Source organism: Castor canadensis, chromosome 6 (assembly GCF_047511655.1).
Source record: "Castor canadensis chromosome 6, mCasCan1.hap1v2, whole genome shotgun sequence".
Taxonomy (NCBI): domain Eukaryota; kingdom Metazoa; phylum Chordata; class Mammalia; order Rodentia; family Castoridae; genus Castor; species Castor canadensis.
In genome coordinates this window covers 71,682,226-71,700,021 of record NC_133391.1, presented here as the reverse complement: position 1 = coordinate 71,700,021, position 17,796 = coordinate 71,682,226, and the positions used below count along the sequence as shown (strand labels likewise).

The 17,796-nt window shown below is 35.9% G+C and overlaps 1 protein-coding gene across 6 annotated transcripts in view; it reads left to right on the top strand.

The window, feature by feature from the left end:
- The window catches only part of Scgb3a2 (secretoglobin family 3A member 2), a 174,834-nt gene that overhangs the window by 84,990 nt on the left and 72,048 nt on the right, over positions 1-17,796 (top strand). The window lies entirely within an intron of this gene.

Here is a 17,796-nt window from a genome sequence, read left to right as displayed (position 1 = left end):
CTGCAGTAACTAGGGAAGTGACTACAAAATAATATGTACTGAATAAATATTTGTTGAAAACATAAATTCAGTCCAATATGTACTGGTTTTCTCAAGAATGAAGGTGAATGCCTTGTTCATTTCTGTGTTTTCAGTGTCTCCATACAGTAGTCATTTATTGGTCCACTCACCCTTTAATTCATTCAAACTATGGGTAAAGTTCAAATAATCATGGAGTCCTACTGTCTAAAAGCTCTCAGCTATGTTTGGGAAATTGATGTGATTTCTGCTCTCATGGAGTTTAGTCTTAGCATTGATACATATTAGTTGAATCAGTAAAGTTCTTTCTCTTTCTCTTAAATCATTATTTAAATAGAAGTTTTGTTGCCACTAAGAAGGTTCTAAAAGCCACTGTAAAGGATAATTCATATTTGAAAAAGTATAGTTTTCTTTATTCTTACAAGAACTGTGGTAGAGGAAATTGGCTGGGGGCTTGTCATGGAATATCTTTAGGTAATAGTAGCAACAGTAACAATATTCAGATTTAGGTTTGCCTAATGTCAGAGCCTGGGCTCTTTTAATCAAATAGTGATTTTTATATATTTTACTCTGAATCTAAAGAAAAAATAATTTTGTTTAATGGTTAAGCATATCAACACATATGAAGAGACAAGCAGTCATTAAGAAACAATTTAGTCTTATTTTTACTTTTTCACAGAATTTGGGTTTGAACTCAGTGCCTTTCACTTACTAGGCAGGAGCTCTACCTACTTGTGCTGCACTCCCATCCCTTTTTGCTTAAGTTATTTTTCATTTTAATCATATTTTGTGGCCTGAGCATATCTCATATTGCTGGGATGACACCACATCAGCTTGTGTTGTTGAGATGGAGTCTTGCTAACATTTTGCTTAGTCAGGTCTTCAACTGCATTCCTCTCAATCTTAGCCTCCCAAGTACTTAGGTGTGAGCCACAGGAATTTATTTATTTTTTCTTTATTGACAACACCATTTTCAGGCAAAGTAAGTATTAGTTGAGACTTCCAGGGTTTACAAATGTTCTCTAGAATAACTATGTTTGTCATTGAATTGGGAAGGATCAAATCATCTTTTCCCACTCTGACTATGATGTTTTAATCCTATCTAGCCCATGGTTAAATATTTAAGATGATAAAGAAGGAAAATTCTTTATGGGGAACTGAATCCTGTCCTGGAATTTTCATTTATTTCTTTTAGTCCTAAACCTCAGAACAATTTTGCTTTATTGACCCTATGATATTCCTTCAAATATTTGTTAATAATGTATAAAGTCCACTCAAAAGCCCATCTTCTACAAAATAACCCAGTCTATCATCTGCTTCTCATTTGACATTGTTTCCAATTTTTATTCTCAGAGTATTTCCACCTTGTGTCTTTTTGTCTTTAAAAGGGACAGTACTAAATTACTAAATTGCACACAGACCAGGGACAGAAACAACACCAAGTGGATCAATGAGAAGACGAAAAAGGGATGGAAACCATTCTTCCCCACAAAATAAATTCATTCAGAGGGAAATGAAGAAAATGATTACCCAGTTCCAGACTCCAACAAAACAATGATAAACTATGCCAAGGAACCCAACGAAGCCCACAAGAACACTCTGAAAGAAGAAATACTGCAAGTAGAGAATTTCATAGAGATGTTACTAGACATGGTCAACCAAAATGTACAGGTGGCACTCAAGAAATTCCAAGACAACAAAAATAGGGAATTTGAGAAAGCACAAGAACAAACTAAAAAAAATATAGATGCACTGTATAAACACCAAAGTGAAACAGAGAACACTATAAATAGAAAAATAAATGAATTAAGGCTGAAAATTGACAATATTAAAGAGGAAGTGTCCCAATATATGGAAAACTTCAGAAAAAAGAATGAAACAGAAATACAAAACACAATGGAAGGCAACTCTAGTAGACTAGAGCAAGAAGAAGACAGAATCTTAGAACTTGAAGATGAAACAGAAATTAAAGGAAAAACTGAAGCACTATTAATAAAACAACTCAAGACCTATGAAAGGAATATGCAAGAATTCACTGACTCCATCAAAAGACCAAACCTGAGAATCATGGGCATTGAAGAAAGAGAAGAGTTGCAAGCAAAAGAAATTTGTAATATATTCAACAAAATAACAACAGAAAATTTCCCAAATCTAGAAAAACTATGCCCATTCAGGTACAGGAAGCCTCCAGAACACCAAACAGACTTGAGCAAAATAAAATTAGTTAATACAGGAAAGAGCAGGGAATATTCTGGAAGCAGTAGGTATAGGCAAAGACTTCCTCAATAAAATCCCAGCGGCAAAGCAACTAAGAGAAAGGATGGACAAATGGGACTACATAAAATTAAAAAGCTTCCTCACAACAAAAGAAATGGTCTCTAAACTGAAGAGACCACCCACAGAGTGGTAGAAAACATTTGCCAGCTATTTATCAGACAAAGGACTGATAACCAGAATTTACAGGGAGCTCAAAAAACTAAACTCTCCTAAAATCAATGAACCAACAAAGAATTTGGCAACTGAACTTAAACAGAACTTTTTCAAAAGAAGAAATTCAAATGGCCACAAACACATGAAAATATGCTCACCATCTCTGCCCATAAAGGAAATGCAAATCAAAACCACATGAAAATTCCACCTTACATAAATAGCTGTCATCAAAAATACCACCAACAAAAGGTGTTGGTGAGGATGTGGGGAAAAAGGAACCCTAATGCAACTGCTGGTGGGAATAAAAGCTAGTGCAACCACTCTGGAAAATAATATGAAGGCTTCTTAAAGACTAAACATAGATCTGCCATATGACCCAGCAATCCCAATCCTGGGGATATACCCAAAGGAATGAGACACAGGTTACTCCAGAGGCACCTGCACACATATGTTTATTGCAGCGCTATTCACAATAGCCAAGTTATGGAAACAGCCAAGATGCCCCACTACTGATGAATGGATTAAGAAAATGTGGTATTTACACACAATGGAATTTTACTCAGCCATGAAGAAGAATGAAATCTTATCATTTGCAAGTAAATGGATGGAACTGGAGAACATCATCCTGAACGAGTTTAGCTAGGCTCAGAAGACCAAAAATCGCATGTTCTCCCTCATATGTGGACTTTAAATCTAGAGCAAAGGCAGTAATGTTGTCAGATTTGGGTCACACGCTAAGAGGAGAGCACATACGGGATGAATGCGGAGAGGTAGGAAAGTGAAAACTTGAAAGTGTTTAATGTCCCCAGTGCAGAGGAGCTAATACAGTAACCTTAAAGAGACAGAGGTCAATATTGGAAGGTGACTTGGAAGAAGTGAAGAGATCAAGTAGAGATGAATGAATTTGGGTTGTAACACACTTGTACATGGAAGTAATGCTAGAACTCTCTGTATAGCTATCCTTATCTCAACTAGCAAAAACGCCTTGTCTTTCTTGTTATTGCTTATGTCTTCTCTTCAACAAAATTGGAGAAAAGGGAAGAACAGGTTCTGCCTGGAAGTGAGGGAATGTGGCGGGGATAGAGAGGAAGCAGGGGAGAAAGGGTCCAAACAATGTATGCACATATGAATAAATGAATAAAGAAAAAAATAATAGAGCTAAGTTCTGGTGGTGCCCGCCTGTAATCCTAGCAAGTTGGGAGGCAGAGATCAGGGAATTATGGTTCAGGGTTCAAAGCCAGCCCAGGCAAATAGTTTGTAAGAACCTATCTCTTAAAAATTCATCACAAAAAAAGGTTGGTAAAGTGATTAAGGTGTAGGCCCTGAGTTCAAACTTCAGCACCACAAAAATATATAAATAAATAAGAATAGAGCCTCAAAATACCTATTTCAAGTACGTGACTTTTTCCTGGTCTCTAAGCAGTATTTCTTGTAGTTTGCTGGGTGTTTAGTGACTTTTGACTTATTTAAATGCAAAAGATTTGTATTATTTCTAGTAATAAACACTATATTATTACCTACATAGTTCATATTTTTATCTAAGTATTAGCTATTTAAATAATGAAAGTAAACAAAGTAAAGTGTAGGCCATGTTGAGGATTAGAGAAGTTAAGAATTTAGCACTTTTTAAAATTTAATTGCCTACTTTATTATGCAAGTAAAATTTATTTCCACATACTTGCTATAAAATGGGTCAGAAAATGGAAATGAATGTTCAATATTTTTCATGCTTTTACTCAGAAGATCAGTATAATTTATTTTTAAGAACAATGTTTACTTTAATATAAGTTTACTTCTTCAATTGGACATTTATTAACATATCCTATTCTCTTCTGCTAGATTCAAATTTCAAATAATCTGAAACCAATAAAGGAGAGAAGTATATTGGTCATGTGATGGTGAGGTTTAAATACTTATTTTCACCAAGGGAGGAAAACCTAACACTGAATGCTGGGTTTTCCTACCTTAATTAATCTCAAGGCCTCAAAATTCTTCCAATTCACTGCTTTTGTTCTTGGTCACTACTCTTGAATTTCTCATTTGTAGGTGTGGTTTTGATTCTGGAACTTTTAAAATACAAAAGTAGAGAGATTTTCACCTAATTTTGTAACCAGGTGATTTCTTCTACAAATCCCTGCCAATTCAATAATTCCTCAAGCTGTTACGAGAGTACTAGTCCAGAGATTGATCCAAAGGGAATCCAAAAATTAGGTCAGGCCACTGGTACAGAAATCAAGATCCAAAAGGAGCTTGATGAATATGACTGTAATGGGAAGACAGAGGAGATCAAGCATCTCAGCCCATCTGATGAGAGCTGATGCTTAAATAGGGCAAACGATGAGAGGCATGCATAAAAACCAGTCTTGGTCAAAATGGTGTGGTTGATCATTTCTTAGTTCTGTCTGTGAGGAGGATCTAGATAATTCATTATCACTGACATTGTTTTAGAGAGCAATTCAGTTCTCACATGAAATGATTGTTCCTACTTAAGGAGCATCCCTGGTTCCATCAAAGGCCAACTGCTCCTACTGGTGGTGGTGGGTGGGGATGGGGGTCACATCATATGTTGATCTGCCTAGGAGACTCACTGTTCCTGGTATCTAAGGTGACTGCAGGTTTACAGTAATGAGGAGATTTTCAGATTAGTTTTTGTTGGTTTTTTTTTAGCAGTCTACAACAGGATGTTATAAAAGCTGACAATAAAATACACTCATCTTGATGTCTTCGTACATATCTATGAATGAGATAGGTTAGGTAAACTTAAGACTAATCAGCTTTGTGTCAGTAGCAATTACACAGACATTCCTTAAATCATTGACATCACTTTGTGCATAGTCCAGGAGGATCTGACCCAAAGTAAAGGAGACAGATACAAAAGGAAGGCAGAGAATACAGGCTCTTAACTGCTTGTAATTACTTGCAGGCCCAACTTGGCAGTAGTGCTTTTTGGAAAAAGCAAGGTCTAAATCATTATTACTTTGTTACATGAAGAAGTAAAGTTTCTCTCATGGAAATGTTCATGCACCAAGAAATAATCAATTGCTTTTTTAGTGAGCTAAAGGATTACAGGGTAAATAGGGGTAACAATACCAGTACTTCTTGAATACTCCCTGTACTACAAAACTCCAGACTCATAAGCAATGGGCTGATTGCTCTATACAGGAATTGCTGTTACAAATCCCACATTAAAAAGGGTGACTGAAATTTGAGAAATTCTCTGATTTCTGCCAGGACACATGTCTAGGTAGTGGCAAAGCCAGATGTCAGCCCAGGCATTCTAAATCAGAGCACCGTATTAGTATTCTAGCATGCATTTCTTACTGAGTCAAAGTCAGGCTCTCTTTAATCCCTATCCAATTTATTTAACTATTGTTGCCCTTTGGGGCCAACCAGATGTTAAATTTCCCTCTCTTGTTCATTTTTGTAACAATGAGAGAATACTAATTTCACTTTTAGGTGTTTAGATGCTATCTTTGAGCTTGTAGTAACAGTGGTAAAAAAGGTTCTACATTTCTGCTTTCATGGTGTTGACATTTTTAGCCCTTTCATTGTTTGAAAAATAAAACCTACTAATTCTGAATGTTTTCCTTCCAATAGCCCAATTTTTCCTATTTCTTTCATTCACTCATCATACAAAAAAGTTACCAATTCTTATGAATTTAAATAGCTTCCTCTTCTAAGCACATTCTAGTTTGCAAGTCATCTCCTTTTGACTGGAGATTTGGATCCAAGGCCCAAACTACTGAGATTCCATATGCCAGATCTGGCCACCCATCTTTAAATCCCAAATAAAGAACCATGGTGAAGGCAGAGAAAGGAGATTTATTGCCTGGCTCAGGACAGGCCATGGAAAGAGGCAAACTAAGCACTCAGCTGATCTTCAGCTATTTTTGTTCAAATAGAATCATCAGACATGGACACAGTAGCTACATCTTTTCTGACGGCCAGACAGATAGTGGAGCCACTAGTGGAAGATGATCTGGGTTTATGTCATGCTTCTGGTTATAATTTTCAAACTCTACTTTCTGTACTTCCAGAATGGTTCAATTGTCCATGATAATTTGTAGCATTTGATTATTAAATTATTCTTTACCATAGCAAAGTTATTAATACTAGGGTTGCCCTTCAAGTGTCCTCTAGCATCACAGGGAAGACTCTGGGGGCCATCTTGCAAGCACAACTTCTGTTAGCACAGGATTTGTCAGGCTCTGTTTTGGCTGGCAAAGTACAGCATTCTCTAGCAGATAGAATTGAATCTCAAGACATGTATCTTCTGAATATCAAAAAATATGAGAGCCAGGTAATTGTATTTTGCATGTGTGAAATAGCTTTTACTTGGTTATTTGGATTCAGCAAGGAATCTGTCCTCCTCGAATACTGTATTAGAGGTTCCAATGTATCTCAGTCTCTGTTAGCCTTCTGTCCACTTCTCCATTTTAGGCTAGCTTCTATGAAACTTGGGATTTCAAGATGCTTTTCCTTCTCACATTTTAAAGAAGTACTTGTAGATATGTTTTTCTTTGGGGAGGCACTTCTTGATTTCTATCTGATTTAATATCACTCAGTATAAGCACAATGGACCTTGTGACAGGAGGATGTTATCCACACTACATAGAAGAAATAATCAAGGAGAAAGCATTGGAATTTAGGTCAGCCCTGAGTTAAAAGCCTAGCTATGTCAGCTTGTTAGCTGGTAATATCACCAGCAAAGTGTTTCATTTTTGAGTTAGTTTGTTAGAGGTTCTAGAATTAAGATAAAGAGGAAATAAAGTATGGAAGTCAGCATGAAAATATTTAGTTGGATTCCAGTTCATGTAAGAATAAAAACCGTCAGTTGTTAAAATTCAGAATAGGCATTCATTAAGTGGATGGAGTATTAAGCTTTGTTGTCTGGAATATGCGAATGATTGCTAGGATAAGATTAGAGAGGACAGAGCTAAAACTCCTACTTTGTTAGGAATAGATCATAGGACAGCATAAGCAAAAAAGAAGTACCTTTTTAAATTAATATGGAAATGTGTAATAAGGGGTTTTGTAGGTGTGTAGTTGTATTGATCTGTAAAAAAAGGACAAGTTATCAAGGTTGGGATTAAGAAAAGGAATTCTAAGTTATCGTTGATTGTGATGTCAGATGACTTCACTTTTCTAAGTGTATCATAAGATAACTCTTACAGGATTTTTGTGGCTCACATATAGAGCAAGTTAAGCTACACAAAGTCTTCATAATCAGTTCCTCTGGTATGTAGTCCCCTGACACCACTTTCTCTTGTCAGATCATCTTTTGGGGATGGTTTGAAGGTAGATGATTTTGTGCCTAATGTTAATTCAGAAGTAGGTCACTTCCTCCATCTTGATTTGCTCAGAACATAGCCATCAGGTCTGTGGAGCAGATATTGAAAGGAAACTGCAGATGAAGTCCTCCATATTGTCAAGAGATATATTCAACAAGGGATCATTTTGGTCCAGAGCACACAAAATGGAGTTGGGTGGCCACGATTAGATTAGTGCTTACACATTTCTATATATCAAACTTGTGACTCTGCTGCTTGCGTATATGCTCCAGGATGCAAGCTAGCTTCTTGGAAGAAACCAAACCATCACTGTCTAGGACACTGGCATTTTCTATCAAACTGAACTGAAACATTCCTTTCTCTTTCTGAGAAGCTGTCCAGAGACTGCTAATAGTTGTCTGGCCTAGAATCAACAAAACAGCTCACTCTATGCCAGCATCCATCCAAAATCTTAACAAACTGATGCACCTCCTTTCTCCTTTCATGGTTTTAAGCTTTATATATTTGTATAAGGCTAGAGTTTTCTGAAATATCACAGCTTAGGCCTCAGACTGGCTAAGTTCATGCTTTCTGGTTGCAACCCATATGAAACCTAAATAAATATCTTTCTTCTTCTTAACCTGAATTTATGCAGGAGGTTGTCAATCCAGACTACAAGTAACCAGACAAAACATACAGATTTAATTTACTACTTATCACCTTAAGGACTAATGGGAAATGACCTCTACTGGGTAAGAATGAAGGCAAAATTCAGAGATTATCCAACAGCACTAGTAAGAAAATGTAGCTTTTGTTTGTTGGTTTTTAAATGATTCATCAGAGGTAAGAGTTTCTGAAATAAAATTTACATTCTGAGATATGTAGACATTCTCAAGGACTAAACTCTATTCTACCAGACAGGCAGCACCATGTCCATGTATGACAGATACAGTAGACACTCACTTAAATCTGAAGCAATTATTTCATTCAGTAAAATGAGACAGAGACTTTCAGCCCTCCAACTATTCCTGAAAATGGGAGTTTAACCCTGTATGGATTATAGGTGTTCTTGGTCAACTGTGTCATGTTATTTAACATCTACAATCACATTTTCTGAGACAGAAACCTTGGAATATGAGTAAAATATGAAAGGAAAAAGTACTGTGAAGGAAATCCTATCTGAAATTACAGGATTGCTGAACTGGTAAAACTTTGTCTATTCTGAGTCTTGCTCAAGTGCCTTGTCCCCAATATAATCACACAGGTATTTGAGGAAGAAGTATTTGGAAGCATGGGGTGTGTTCAGATGCATTTATTCAACAATCTGGCTAGTCCAACATCACAGGCACCCTAAAGGATTTCAAAATCTTCCTCTTTTGCAAGGTCCATGTTCTCGAATGAGTACAGGAATCCGGTGTTTCCTATAAAAGAGATTGAAAAAAATCATTTTAATTTGTTGACAAAAATGTAACTGTAAGACAAAGACAATGGGAAAAAAAAGCCCCATAAGCTTTCCTTAAAATAGAAATGTCTCTCATTTATCTTACTCTCATTCATTTATTCATTCACTTGTTCATCAAATATTTGTTGACTACTACTACACTTACTAGGAATAAGAAAGGAAAAATCGTTTCCTTGCTACATTTTCACTTCTAATGGAGTGTTTCAGTGAATCTTACTCTTGAACCAATTGTTGCTTCTTTTGCTTTTATGTTATTGCCCTATCTACTAGGATTTCATCTTAACTGATGCCTAGGCAATTGTAGGACTTCTAATTGTTTGACATTTCATATTAGAAAACTGGGGATTCAAATCTGAGAGGTCTTGCAAAAGAAATTCAAATGTGTATTTTGTATGATACCAGCCATCTTTATCTACAAATAAAAAATACTTTTTGCTCTCTTCTTCCCATACTGTTTTCCAAACCACGTTCTTTATTTTCCAACCAAATATCCCTAAATTCTATTATAGTTCCTCATAAATCTGTTTTCGGATTTCTCATCTTTCTAGCTGTCCTTTCTTTGACTATTTTGGGTTACAGAAGTTTTTGTACTTCTCTATTACTAGAGAATATCTGATACTCATATACTTTTATACCTGGGTCTTATTAATTCTTCATTTGAAGACATTTTAATAATTTCATGTACCATAAGCATTAAGGCTAATAATTCTGATTTCCAAATAAGTTACATATATAAGCAGAACCATCTAAGAGAGCACATAGGCTGACTTGTTTCCCACAGTCCTGCTCTTTGCAGTCATTCCCAGTGCTATCCACATGTGGCTGTTCCAATTTAAATGAAAACTTAAGTAATATTAAAAATTAAATGCCTCAGTTGTATTAGTCATTCTTATGTGCTATACTAATGGTTAGTAGATTGAGACTATGTGTTAGAGAACACAGATAGAGAGTATTTTCATCATTACAGAAAGTTCTGGTAGGAGATGCTGGTCTATAGAAATGAATTTGCCATTATAGATTTCCTAAGAAGGCATAGAAGAAACAGAAAATGTCCTGATTGAATCTATCTGCCAAGTACCTAATGACCAAGGGAACTACCACATACAAGCTCTTGTTTGGTATTATGTTCTCCTCTCAAAAAGCATCAGGGTCAGAGCCTGGCTCTAGTAATATGCAGTAAATTTGTTTGGGACTTTTAATAGGCAATAGAATAAAGGCAATGTAGAACCTTTGAAAATATGTTGTATTTGGTAAAGCCAAATTTATCTCTTATTCTTTATCTTAGAAATACTGGAAAATGTTGTTTTTTGGCACCAGAATGTTTCTCTCCTAATTACACACATTTGAGAGAATGGAAAGGATAAGGAGGAGCTAGAAGGTTATAAAGGCCAATATGTTCCCTCTAAATGATGGGCCTTTTGATCTTGGCACTTGAAAATATCCCAGGTTTCAAGGTATTCTATTACTTTTTCTTCCCTTTGAATGCAAATAATGGTGTTTGATCCCAATGTGAACAACACAGTTCATTAGAAGATTAACAAATTGTTTCAAATTCCATTTACATATCTTATTGTGAAAGCAGATTCACCACAAAGCAGAGTTTGGGGTGAGAAACGTCAGGATTCTAGACTCCTTACTCTGAAGGCGTATTTTCACAATGTTGGCTAAATTCTGATATTGTTTTGAAATCATTTAAAACAGCCCACGAAGAGGGCTTGTATTATTGGGAAATGAATTCATGCTGTAGGACAATGGAAATTTAGTCATTTGAGAACATGTTAAAGTCTTTAGGATCTAGTGAATTCCAGAATAATCAAGTGTTTTCTGGGTTATTTGTGGAATCTCCTTCAGTTTTATTGGTTCACAGTTTATTTAACTTGGAATACTCTTTTGCTTTGCTGCAAATATCTAGACCTCAATTTAAATGGCAGCTTAACATGAGTCATTTCTTGACCCCTTTAACAAGAAGACAATTCATCTCTGCTTTATTTCTGTACTCCTTCACTTATTTGCTTATTTACTCACTTAACTTGTTTGCTAACATTTATCGCAACTTGTAAGAGAAAATCTATTTCCCTGGGCTCCCTGAGTCTGATTTCCTTCACCCATTTATTGGCACTTTAGAAAACTCAACTTCATTAAGCTACCTCTCATACTCATAAATAAAAATGTTATAAAATATATTTTTGCTCACCCAAATCTATGTTATAACTAGGAATCATTTGCTAAAGGTATTTTGTGTGTATAGGCTTTCTTAAAACCCAGACTATCTACAGTTCTGCTGTGAAAGTCTGGGTTTTATAAATCCAGATATTTTCAGTCAGGAACCACTGGCTCACACCTGTAATCTTAGCAACTTGGGAGGTTGAGATCAGAAGGATTGTGGTTCAAGGCCAGTCCAGGCAAATAGTTGGTGTGACCCCATCTCCAAAATAACCAGCGCAAAATATACCGGAGGTATGGCTCAAGGGGTATATAGCACTTGCTTTGCAAAAACAAAGGCCTGAGTTCAAATCCCGTTTCCACTGCCCCAAGAAAAAAAATTAAATCGAGACTACTGTTTTGCTATGAAAATCTGGATTTTTATCATACAAGTGATTTTAAAATCATATCAGATGGATGAAAAAGGGAAAAGACACATGCTGTTAGTATACTGGGGCTTTAGAAATATAAGATGTATAAAAGTTTGAAAATAACTAAACTTATATTTTATACATAAAAGTTTCTACTCACCGATTTTTCATACATATCATACATTCATTGGAATAAGTAATTCCATCAGTTCCACAGACAGGGTCAGTAATCTCAGGACACTCATAAGAATCATAGTTGCAATTAGGCTAAAGGTGGAATTCAACACAAAGTTTCCATTATTGACCTTTCCTTGAGTTTATAGTAAAATATTAAAATGGTTTTAATTTATCTGGGGGAATAGCTATAATGGGGAAAGTGACATTTGGTGCTGCAAGACAAGGAATCTAAGATCTGGAGTCAGAAAAGCTGGTTTCAAAGTATGCTGCTGTTTACAAGATGTGTGACATTGGTGGGTCTGCTGGCTCCTCCCTGAGTCTCAGTCACTTCATCTGCAAAATGGGAATGATATTACCATTTCCCCACCTATGTCACAATGCTAATATAGGGAAGTTATATAAGACAGGTGACAGAATGTTCATTTATACATTATTGTAGGTGCTGGCCTCTTTTACATCAACAAGCTGCATGGGACATGTCCTTCCTTGCACACTGTAGCCCACTCTTACAGGTCTTCCTCCAAGCATGTAAAATCATTGGGTCTTCCATTCTTGGAGTCTTTGTACTCTGGTTCCTCTACTCCAATAAGAGCTAATAATCATGAAATGACCATTATAGAACAGTAACCATCCTAAATGCATTTTATGTCTTTTTCTACTAAAAATGTTTAATGACCAACATTCAAAAAACACAGCCCTTAATCAGTATTGTCAATTATTCATTCATAGACCTACTTCACAACTGTCAGGTAAAATAGTATTGTAATACTGTTGTTAGGTGAGCACAAGCAGTAACAAAATGATGTGATCACCCAAAGTGACACACATAGTAGTTCCGGAATCCAGAATCCAAGCCCAGTCATTCCAGTTCCTGGCCTTAACTCTTAATTCATTCATTCTGCCCCTTCTTCCACCACTTATGTTTTGCTAATGCTCTTTCATCCCATATGGTCCAGTAACTCTCACTTACTTGGGGCCACTTTCTCTCAGTTCTCTAGATAGTTTATATTCCTAATGATATCAGATCTTCTTCACAGTACTTATCACAAACGCAATAGTGCATTCATTCACGAATTTTGGGTTTATTGACTGCCTCCCATTAGACAAAAATATAATCACAAGAGGGCATTTCTTCCTCTGGTCTCCAAATTTACTGAACATTTATGTCTACAACTTTTTAGCAAATGTGGAAAAGTGGGGTTAAAACACTTTTTCTAGAAAAGGAACTTCATTTACTCTTTCCTGCTGTTCATTATAAATCAGATCACCTTGGTATAGGGGGAACTTTTTACTAATATGTTCAAATGGTCTCAGAATAAGAGCTAATTGGAGTGTACTTGAGAAAGCTTCCACCTAAAATACCTGTCCAACCAGCAAGCACTAGTGTGTATTAACACACCTTCACAGCAAGCATTAGACAACTGCATAGAACTTGTCCATGCATCAGTGAACTTGTCTCCAACACAGAACTGTGTACATGAGATAATTATCTGCATTTACCAAGGTTAGGCTTCCCAGCATTCAGACTCCTCATGCTGATTTCAGGACAAATGGAAAGGTGACTGCCAGACTGCACTTTTGTTGGATCTAACAGTTTCAGCCTGAGAAGTAAGAAGTTATAAAATTCTCCTTACCATTTTTCCTACACAGTTATCTCCAGCATTGCCTAGAAAACATAAATAAGAGATATTAGATTGACCCTAACTGGGAGAAGCCTGATACACTCTTAATTAGTAGAGCATATACTGTTTTCATAGAAGCTGTGACTTCTTTCCTGCCACCTTCCACTCCTTACTTCTTATTTTTATCCTCATTCAAGGATACATGACTGGTTTTCATTCACTCCTTGCCTGCTGACATCTTACAAAATTAAATAAAAAACTATGACCAAGTTATTTCAATGTGGCATTTCAGAGAGTTGATTCATTTCCTTAAAAACAGAAATTATTTATTTACAGTTTGAAATGTATCAGGTACTAAGCTAATGTCCAATAAAATTTTTATAACCAGTCACTAGATTTTCATCTAAAATTTATGGATAGAAGCATGGATCATTCATGTAACCAGCTAGGAAAAATAATTATCATCAGACATCACCAGAGTAAGTCTTATGATGCAATTACATTTAGCTCTCCTTTTAAAGTTTCTCAAAAATGGGGCCTTTTGCCAATTTGACATCAGTTCTCAAAGAGCTTTTTCCCAAAGTTGCATTACACAATAACTGTAAGTCCAACTGCATTTCTTGAATTTAGGAAAACTGGTACAATCTCCAGAAAAGAACAGATCTTGCTTACATAATGTAGAGCATATCAACTGGGGTTTTGAATGTGTTCATTGTAGAAAAAGGACATTAATCTGAAAGTACCAAAAGGAAAATATGATGGTGGACTTAATTTTGATATCAATAATCTCTGAAAGTACAGAGAAGAAGAGCTCCTAAAACAGTCTGAACATGATGATGTTGTTGGGTCCTATTGGATTTGAGAATCTATATAAGTCAAAAATTGATGAGCAGGTGCTCACTACATTTATATTAGTTAATATGCATGAAGAGGGTAAAAGAGACCTCTGCTCCCATACATAATTAGCAAATGCAACAAGTGACGTTCCACTTGACAAAGTATTGATTCAAATTCCAGTAATACTATCTGGTAGACTGATGGTAACATTGAAAATGTTAATCATTTCCAATGATAAAACCAAAACTGATCTCCACCTTGTGATTTCAGCACAAACACAACATTTTTAGATGAAGGTTGGGAATTTATGCACACAACCTATTCAAGCTATATGTTCACCCTCCAGATATCCTGCAGATCAAAAGTAAATTTTTTAGTAAGTCAAACTATGCCTTTTATATGGAATAATTGGCAGCCTTTATTATCTTTTTTGTGAAGTTCTATGAGAATATACAGTTTATAAATTGGCCTTAAGCCAATTTAAAGAGTTAGATGGTTATTTAAAGTTGAAACACCTTTCTTTTTACTATATTATCTTTGACAAAGAGTCAGCCATGTCCCTAGAGTAAAAATTTTCTATCTCCAGGCCCCTTCTCACTAGAATTGTGTTGTTCATTTCTTGTTAAAAATTTCTATCTGTAATTTTCTTACATTGATTTTATTTCCATTTATATGGACCAAAAGACTAGCTAGGCTTGGCTAAGGCTAAATTAAGTCAAATTTTTAGAAGGTACTCTGTTCAGCAAAGCAAGGAGTAGAAAAGTTTGACTCAAATTTGAAAACTATGCAAAGACACCTACCAGGTAAACTGAACAGTACCAAGGCAGTAAGAAGAAAGATGCTCACCACCTTCATTGCTGCACTTCTGGGTCTGGAGGTTGGTTGAAAACTTTCCACTTCTCTGCAGAACCGGGAAACTGGAGGGTCATATAGGCAATGGCAACACAGGCTCCACCTACTATGCTGTGTTATAGGTGCCCTTGGTTATTGATTGACTCTGTTTCAGAGGTTGGCTTCCAAGCTTGGGACATGCTACCTGCGTAAGAAAGGTGAAAGGAAGGGTTGGTCCCAAATTCTGATAGGGAAACAATCCTGCTGATTAGCTAGTTAGCTTGATCCCTAACTTCTCCTATGGTTATAAGGAGGCCCTCCCTTCGCAAGCCCCAGTTTTTTCTTTTGCAAGGTGAACCCAAAGGTCTTTGTACTCTATACTTCTGAATAAGTATGCAGGTGTATCTTTTCTCTTTTTCTGTCATGTATCTGCAAATCCTCATGTGGTAGACAGAGGGACAAGTAGGAGATAGGGAGGATTCATTTTCTTCATGGATCTGCCATGGAGCTGGATTATGCTTGCAGCTATACGCTCCTGGAAAGGTGGTTCACTTTTGCAGTGCCTCAATCTATTCATCTGAAAGTTGAAATAATTATAATGCCTAACTCAAAGAATTGATCTTTCATTCAAAGATATGTATTGAGTGTCTATCATGTGTTGTTAGAAAACAATACATTGTTTCTTATGGTTCTACATGTCTTGTGAGTAGTGGTATTGGTCACATTTGTTTTAATCTATCTCTTCTGGGGCATTTGTAAACAGACTTGGAAAATGAAATAATGTCTCTCTTTTGCACAAAAGGTAGGTTTGTTTACTGTCTAGAATAATAAACATGTCATTTTCCAGGGCAAAACTCAAGTAGAATTATTGCCCTTTTAAGATACAGGATTTTTACAAAGTTTGCTTTCTTTTTCTTGTAACACACAGCACTTTCTGATGGATATTACTTAGCCCTTTCTATAATGTCCTCTGGAAAATGGGGTTTAAGAAACCAGAATAAATGTTGGTACTCTAGTTTGTGCTGAAAAAATATTTAATACCCTTATTTCTGTCCTAGAAGTCTCTGTCTTCTGCAAGCATCCATTATACTGTGGCCAGCCAACATGTTTTCTCCAAAGTAGAGTAAGGGTAAAATCTTATACCCTTTATGAGTCTTGTCCTCTGTTAAATGCTGTGCTCATCTCTTGAGATATACTGGTGATGAAAATGACCAAATTCAGGTCTTCAGAAAGCTTCCATGCATTTTCTTGAGAACACAAAACAACAGTAGCAAAAGATAACAAAATATATTAGATTATGGTAAACAGTGTGGTGAAAACATAGAGAAAATAATGGAAGACTTGTGAGATATTTATGGCAGACTGGTTAGAGAAGGTATTTTTGACTGGTTGACTTTCAAACAGACTACCAATCCCAGGTAGAGAGAAAGCAAGTACAAAGGCTCTGAGGCAAAAGTGTGCTTTTTAAAATATCAGTGACCTCAAAGAAAATTCAAGGAAACAGATACATGAAATTTGGAAATCAATCCAAGTCTTAGACATGAAGTGAGCAATATAGGTGAGAAATTCAGCAAGAGAATTAAAAATGTGAAAAAAAACACCCAGGCACATTGCAAATGAAAAGATCAATAAATTGAACAATAACACAATTGACGAATCATTAGCAGACAAGATTAAGCTGAAAAAATAATATCATGATAGGTGTAAGATCAAGGAAATATTGTTCACAAACAACAACTTAGGAAAATGTATATCGCACAGTCTTCAAGAACTCTGGGAAATGACCAAGAAACCAAATCTAAGAGTCCATGGAGTAAAAGAAGGAGCTGAAAAAACCATTCATGAAATTATAGTAGAAAATTTCCCAAGTATAGGGAATATAGACATTCTTGTAGAAGTCATTTTGAACACCAAATACACATGAGCAGACAAGAACCTGCCATGTCACAACCTAATTAAAATGGCAGAACTAGAGAATAAAGGATACTGAACACTGCAAGAGAAAAATGGCTATTTACATGCAAAGCAAAACACATAAGAATTATTTCAGACCTCTCAAAACAAACCCTGAAGGTCAGGAAAGCATGGACCAATATATTTCAAGCTCTGAAAGAAAATAACTGCCATCCATGATTACTATATTCAGCAAAATCATCCTTCAATTTTGATGGAGAAATAAAGACTTTATAAGAATAATATAAATCAGTTCGTGTCCACCAAGCCTACATTGCTTAAAATACTTAAAGGAGAATTACACATAGAAGAGGAAGAAAGACAGTTACAAACACAAGAGCCTAGAAAACATTAAAATTCAGAAGAGGAATAAACACGTGAGAACTGGGAAGTATCAAACATATTAAACTCAGCAAACCATTAAAACCCAAAGATGAATAACATTGAATGAAAACAATAAGGAACGTGAGGATATACCTGGAACAAACCCAAAAGAAGCACAGAAACAGTAAATACCTTTCAATAATAACCTTAAATGTAAATGATCTTAAATCTCCAATGAAAAGACAGAGGTCATCTGAATGGATTAAAAAGCAAATATCCTTCAAATGTTTTCTCACCAT